Source organism: Arachis hypogaea, chromosome 3, assembly GCF_003086295.3.
Source record: "Arachis hypogaea cultivar Tifrunner chromosome 3, arahy.Tifrunner.gnm2.J5K5, whole genome shotgun sequence".
Classification (NCBI taxonomy): domain Eukaryota; kingdom Viridiplantae; phylum Streptophyta; class Magnoliopsida; order Fabales; family Fabaceae; genus Arachis; species Arachis hypogaea.
The window spans coordinates 125,122,374-125,130,020 of NC_092038.1; the positions used below are offsets into that span (position 1 = coordinate 125,122,374).

The 7,647-nt window shown below is 36.3% G+C and overlaps 1 non-coding gene across 1 annotated transcript; it reads right to left on the bottom strand.

The window, feature by feature from the left end:
- Nucleotides 1-1,670: 1,670 nt before the first annotated feature.
- LOC112793223 (small nucleolar RNA R71) lies at nucleotides 1,671-1,774 on the bottom strand. The gene has a single exon (XR_003197926.1). It is a non-coding gene; the product is annotated as a small nucleolar RNA R71 (small nucleolar RNA).
- Nucleotides 1,775-7,647: the final 5,873 nt, after the last annotated feature.

The window sequence follows — 7,647 nt, forward strand, 5'->3', positions numbered from 1 at the left end:
TGTTGTAATTTAATGGATCAATTATAGTTTTTATTCTTCTTTTTCTTTCCATTCTCTTGATTTGCTTGAAAGCTTTCGATCTTCATCCAATTGGGTAATTGTCTCGGAAGAGAAATTTCTCATACTTGGATTTCCTCTTAACCTTGGAAGAGGAATGAAGAAATTATGCTAGAAATGCTTTCTCATGTTGGACTGTGTTGGGGGTTGGATGGATATAGTGACATATAATCCTACTAATAATTTGATCTAGAAAAACATCTGGTATAATCAGTGATCGTACTTCATCTCTTCCCATGAGCAATTAGATCAAGGAATTGGGCAATTGCTCAAGCTTAGAGAGATTGAATTACCAAGAAATTGGGATTTAATTACCTAAGATTGCCAAGAGATCAATGAATACATGGATTGAGGAAGAAATGAGAATGAACTTGATCTGGAGAATGCAACATCTCCTAAGCCCAATGAGCTTCCCTACTTCTGATCTTTCCCGTTCTCTATATTCCGTTGTTTACTTTGATGTTCATCACCCCATTCCCATTTAAGTTTCTGCAATTTACTTTCTGCACTTTACATTCCGCCATTTACTTTCAGTTATTTACATTTTTTGTTATTTACTTTTCCCGCCATTTAATTTTATGCAATTCTCAATCCAATTTTGCCTAGTTCAAATTGAACACTCCTCTAATTAAAGTTGTTCAACCAATCAATCCCTGTGAGATTCGACCTCACTCTATTGTGAGTTTTTACTTGATGACAATTCGGTATACTTGCCGAGGGAAATTTGTAGCGATACAGATTTCCGTGCATCAAATTTATGGCGTCGTTGCCGGGGATTGATTTTGCATTGACAATGACTAAATTAGAGGATAACTAGATTGAGCAAATTTCTTTACCTTGTTAATTTGTTTCGTTTCAGTCATTTTACTTTCAGTCTCAGCACTTTTACTTGTTTTTATTGCTTATTTACATTTCTTCATAACTAATCCACTAACTGTTTGATAAATTGCACCACTCACTCTAACCACAATCTTAACAAGAGTGAATTCTTCACTTTTATCTTTCTAGTGTATTTTGCTGATTGTATGATAGGTAGAAGAAGAGGAGCTTCAACCTCTTTTGAATATGAACCTGAGAGGATCTTTCTTAGATTAAGAAGGGAAACAAGAGGAAAGAGGGTCATTGGTGCAGAAGAAGAAGAGGAGGACCTGGATATAAATATGGGGGATGATATAGAGAACCATCATGAGGAAGAGGCACATAATCATGTTAGAGAGGGTGCATCTAATCATGTTGGGCAGGAGAGAAGAGTGCTAGGCTCTTATATCAATCCCAATCCTGGGAATTATGGAAGCAACATCTTGAAACCTACCATACATGTCAATAATTTTGAGCTCAAGCCACAGCTAATCACTCTTGTTCAAAACAACTGTTCATTTGGAGGAAATGCTGAAGAAGTTCCAAACCAACATCTAACCACATTCTTGAGAATTTGTGACACAGTGAAGGCCAATGGTGTTCACCTTGACACCTATAAACTGCTTTTGTTTCCTTTTTCTCTCATGGACAAAGCATCAAAGTGGCTAGAATCTTTTCCAAAGGAGAGTTTGACAACTTGGGAAGATGTGGTGAATAAATTCTTGGCAAGATTTTACCCTCCCAAAAGAGTTAACAGGTTGAGGGCTGAGGTACAAACATTTAGACAACAAGATGGTGAAACTCTTTATGAAGCATGAGAGAGATACAAGGAATTAACAAGAAGGTGCCCTCTGGACATGTTTAATGAATGGGTACAGCTGCACATTTTCTATGAAAGATTGTCACACCTTAGATCACTTTTCAGGAGGCTCTCTCAATAAGAAGAAGACAATTGAAGAGGCCATAGACATCATAGAAACCGTGGCCAACAATGAATACTTTTATGCCTCTAATAGAAACCCAAATAGAGGAGTGATAGAGTTGAATCACATGGATGCATTGCTAGCTCAAAACAAGCTAATTACCAAACAATTGGCCGATCTCACCAAGCAGATGGAGAGGAATCAAGTTGCAGCAGTCAATACTCAACCACCAGCTCAAGAAGAGTTGAACGCAGAGGAAGGAGGTGATTGAGAGCAAGCCAATTATGTTGGAAACTCGACAAGACAACCCTATGATCCACACTCCAAATCTATAATCCTGGTTGGAAGAACCACTCAAACTTTGGGTGGGAAAACTAGTAAACCTAGAACCAAGATCATAGACCTCACAACTCCAACCATTCCAACAATTTCACTTACCAATACCCCAACCAAAGACCATACCAACCCCGACACAATAACTCCTTCCAACCTCCATATCAATCACAAAATAGCCATTCTCAACCTCCAAATTCCAACATACCATCACCATCTGAGGATAGAATCTCCCGAATTGAAGCCTTGCTTGAAAATCTTTACAAGGAGTTTCAAGACAACAAAGCATTTAAAGAGGAGGTAAGGTCTAATATGAAGAACTATGGAGATGCCATCAAGAAGCTTGAATCTCAAGTAGGATATCTTTCTCAACAAATCCCTAAATCCACTTACAGTTTTCCAAGTGACACTGAGAAGAATCCAAGAGGAGAAACAAAGAATGTGAGATGGGAAGAATTCAAGGCAATCACTCTGAGAAGTGAGGAGATCTTGGAGGAAGAAATCAGCAAGCCAACAGAGCACAACCAAGGAGTTCCAAGGGAGAATTAGAAGGGATAGTACAAGGAACTGACCCTGCACAAAGGAAGGAGCCAAAGGAGAAGGAAATCCTAAAACCTTATGTGCCAAAAGCACCATTCCCTTAGAGACTCAGGGGTAGTGAGAAAGAGAAGACGTATTCTAGGTTCCTGGATATATTTAAGTCTCTTCGTATCAACATTCCCTTCATTGAAACCCTCCAACAGATGCCCTCATACATTAAATGCATGAAGGAGTTGCTAACCAAGAAGAGTACCTTAAAGGGTGGGCAAACAGTAATGATGACTAAAGAGAGCAGTGCTCTCATCCAGAAGGACTTGCCTACAAAGAAGAAGGATCCAGGGATTTTTCACATTCCTTGTGCTATAGGGGATACAATGATTGACAGAGGGTTTTATGATCTAGGAGCAAGCATAAACCTAATGCCTCTGTCCCTCACGAGGAAGCTACAAATCAATGAGTTAAAACCCACATATGTAACCCTCTAATTGGCTAACAAGACCCAGAAACAAGCATTAGGAGTGGTAAAAAGTGTACTGGTAAAGGTAGGGAGGTACTTCCTCCCTGCAGATTTTGTTATTCTAGAGATGGAAGAAAGTTATATTCATCCAATTATTCTGGGGAGACCATTCTTGGCCACAGCCAGAGCACTCATAGATGTTGAGCAAGGAGAGTTGATATTGAGAATACATGATGAACAACTCATCACCTTCCATGTCTTCAAACCTTCACATGATCCATATCAAGAGAAGAAATGCTTGAAGGTTGATTATAGAGATACAAACCTGAAAGAAGCACCCAATGAATTACCCCTAGAGCATCTAAGGTCATGCTTAAAAGAAAAGAAAGAAGTAAAGGTGGTGCTACAGACTGAAGAAATTAAGGAGGAGCTAGGGTCACAACCCCCACATGAGATAAGCAACAAGATCCCTCTTGATAAAGAGATCACCAGGAATAAGGCACCACCAGAAGAAGGAAGGAAGAAAATGCCAAAAGGTTGGAGGAACAAAAAAATCCCCATTGAAGATTTTTCTCCAGGGGGACAGAGTGATATCGATCCACCAACCACTAATACCACCTCATTTTCCTGTGATACCATCTCAATTACCTCAAGTGTACACAATCAACAAATTTCTCTCATTGGAGCATGTAGAAATTCTCAAGGAAGGAAATGGAGATAGATTCACCATGAGAGGGGAGGACCTGAGACATTATGATTATCTTTCTCCCTAATAAACAACCACCGTCAAGCTAATGACGTTAAAGAAGCGCTTGTTAGAAGGCAACCCAACCAGAGGTAACTCTCTTTTCTTATCCGTTTCAATAAAAGAGTTAAATAGATTTCCCTGTATTGCAAGGAGTTAAGTTTGGTGTTGGACACCAAGGTGATTATGTCATGAGTCAACAATTCAAGAGTGAATGTGTGATACTAAGTTTGGTGTTCCACCATAAATTTCAATTAACAACATGATGATCCTCCGCAGCATGACTAATCACCAACTCCAAACAATCATAGAAGTCACTTGACTTTGCAATTTTCTCTCAGTCTTATCTTTGTTTTAGAAAAATAAAAGCACATGATGTTGCATTGCATGCATACAATTCATTGCACACAAAACTAAGCAAAGAATTAAGTTTGGTGTTCACACACCAAATTGATTTCAGAAGCTCACAAACATACATGCATGCTAACCCTCTCTCAAGTGTTTGGGGAACAAGCAACTTTCAATATCTTTGCAGGCAGTCATTTCATCTATTGGAAGGAATATGCACCATCATCTAGAGAGACAAGAGAAAGAAACAAAAACCAAGGAAGATGGTTACAAGGAGTGAGCAAGTGAACACCAAGAGGTTGTGTTGTTACTTGACTGTCTCTAATATACACATGTTAATTGAAAGTGCAAATGTACCCCTATTGCTTAGTGCCCTTCCGGCCTAGTAGTCAATCTTCAAATCAGTCATTTATATTTAGTTTCTTTTATGTTATTTTGGCTTGTTAGCTTAATGCCTATATCACTTCACCCTACTTGAATTATATACTTTGTTCTTGAGTTCAATAAAAGAAATTATAAGAAAATGTTGTAAAAAACAAGAGTGAAATCCAATGTTGTAGAATAAAGTCCTAGTATTTGTGGTGGTGTTTGCTAGCTAAGTTGGTTCATCAATAAGGTACAAGGCTAAAATATTTCTTGAATTATGAGTTTGAAATGCATTCTATGAGACTTAGATGAATAATAAGATCCTAAAAAGAGAAAAAGAGAATGAAAAAGAAAGAAAAGAGCAAGAAATAAAGCTAGGCACCAATAGTTTGAACCTTGAGGCATGTGTCTGTGGTGTTTTTGTGCAAGGATCTGCTTGGATGAGTAAGTTCTTAAGAGTACTTCATCACTTAACAACTTGGGTTAACTAACTCGGGATTGTCAACTGAAAGTCCACTATTAAAAGCAACCTTGTCACAAAATATTTAGCAATCCAAAGAGGTGCTGGGCACCAAGGTCTCAGGAATGAATAACAAACCATGTGCCTGTGGTGTGTATGTGCTGAGGAGAGGCTTGGGTAAGTAGGTCCTTAGGGGTGTTTCAACACCTAGCACCTTGGACCAACTGGTTCGAGAGTGTTGGCTGAAAGCCTACCATAAAGAGTTGCCTCAACACAGAGCATTTAGCTAAAGAAAGCAATAAGCTCTAAAGAGAAAAAGAAAAATAAAAGCTAAGTGAGGATCAACGAATAAGGGTCTCATAGAAGGCAATAGAGCAAGTAGTCGCGTGCATATTGTAGCCTAGAAGCCAGCAAAAACATGAACCTCAATTGCCATGCATGAAACCCCATAAACCAAGGATTTGAATTCTCTGAATAAGGACTTGTATCTCTTGTAGTTTCATTCGCTCTTCTTATATTCTATCACTTGTTTGAAGACAAGCAAGATTTAAGTTTGGTGTTGTAATGACAAGGCATCTTGACTAGTTTTACTAGCCATTTTTAGTATGTTTTAGGTTAGTTTCATGCATTTTCTTAGACAATAAGCAAGTAATTATTTGAATATGCATTCATACCTTGATTCAAGCAAACATTGTGAATTTTGAAAAATTTCATGAGAATAATGTAAGGATTGAATGATGAAATGAATGATATACACAAAAAATTAACTAATAAATCAGTCATTTATATATAATATTAATATTAGTACAAAAGTTCAACACACCATAATTGTTTCGATTATAATATATGGTTGATGACACAGACGTGCCTTGGTTGACTAAGTATAGTCAAAGTCAAAAGAAAGGGTATAAGTCGAACTAATAAAGGTACAAATAATATGTGGGGAATAAATTGATTTGAGGTTAAAACTAAATTGGTACCTAAAAGATTCTGGTGCTGATAAAATGGTACTTGACTTTTGTTATTGACAAAATAGTCCTTGAAAGATTTTAAAATTTGACAAGCGTACTCACGATTCGCTGGTGCACATCTTCGGCAAGCACAATGCCGACATGGCCACTACGTTTTGATGATATGGCCACATTTTATGGTTTTAATTTTTTTAATATTTTTACTAAAAATTGATTAGTTAATTTCTAAGATTTTGTCAAGTAATCAAAATTGATGATGTGGCATCATTAAAAGAAGAAACATGGATTAAATCTAGTGTATAAAGAGTTGGTATCAACTTTTATATAATAAAAATAAGAATAAGAATAGATACTAGAGTAAAACCTGCGCTACGCACGGACTAAATATTACTCCATTCTAAAATTTATTGTGTATGTTTTCCTTTATAATTATATGTGATCATTTCTTTTAAAAACACTATTCGGTTTTGATAATTTCTATTATTAATAATAATACTCTTCTTTTACTTAAATGTGAAAGCTATTATATTTGTGTGTTCAAATAAATATTACGTTTTGTTAGTATTATACAAATAATTCTGCAATCATAAGCTGAAGACCATTTATACTAAAAAGCTAAAAAATATAACATTCCTTAGTTTTGAGAGATTGGACGAAACATTTAACAATCTTTGCATGGAAATAAGACAAAAAATACTTTTTTTTTCTCTGTATATATACATGAATACCAAAACTCATGAATATGTAAATACCTAAAAGCCACTATACTTTTTTTTGTTCTTAAAGATTACAAAAAAAAAGGAAAGGATACTGATATACCAAGTTAACAATCAAACCATTTTTTTTTTACTATAATTCTCACATGTCTTACTCAACAAAAGCAAGTAATCACATATATCTGATATGCCCTCTGATCAAAAGAAAATAAGATCCACACACAAAAATTGCAATAATTCCAATAATGATGGAGTTAATATATAGTATCTTTTCAACATAATTGAGTTATACACATGTCATGTTAAGCATACTATAACAAAATGTAAATTCCGTAAAATTAGTGAATAATTAATCAATAAGTTAAATTTTTAGTAAAAAAAATTATAAATATAAATTTTATAGTAAAATAAGATAGAGCTAATTAAAACAAGAATTCTAATACTAATTTCAAAGAATTTGGCCTAAAATTAGGTCGAACGGACCGAACCGGTCAAACCGAATTCAAAATGGGCCCAAGACCCAATCCATTGGCCCAATAACTTAAAGAGGAGAGTCCTCTTCTTCCCCATTCAGCCAATAATGCTGAAGCAAACACAAGAGGAGAGAAGAGAAGGGTTCCAACCCAAGGCCATGATTCAATCCTCCATAACTTTCTGCTCCAAGCTCTGATCGCCACACTGTTTGCAGCCACGCGTCCGTGGCATCGAGCTCTACAAAACCCGGTAACTAATTTTGGTAAGAAACCTTGATTTCCATCTCAGCCTCTCATTCGTTTGATTTTCGAAATTTTGGGGTCTTGGTTATTAAAATTCGATGTTTTGACGTTTAGGCTCAAATTAGCTTGAGGAATTTGTGCGTCCTTGTTCAATCAA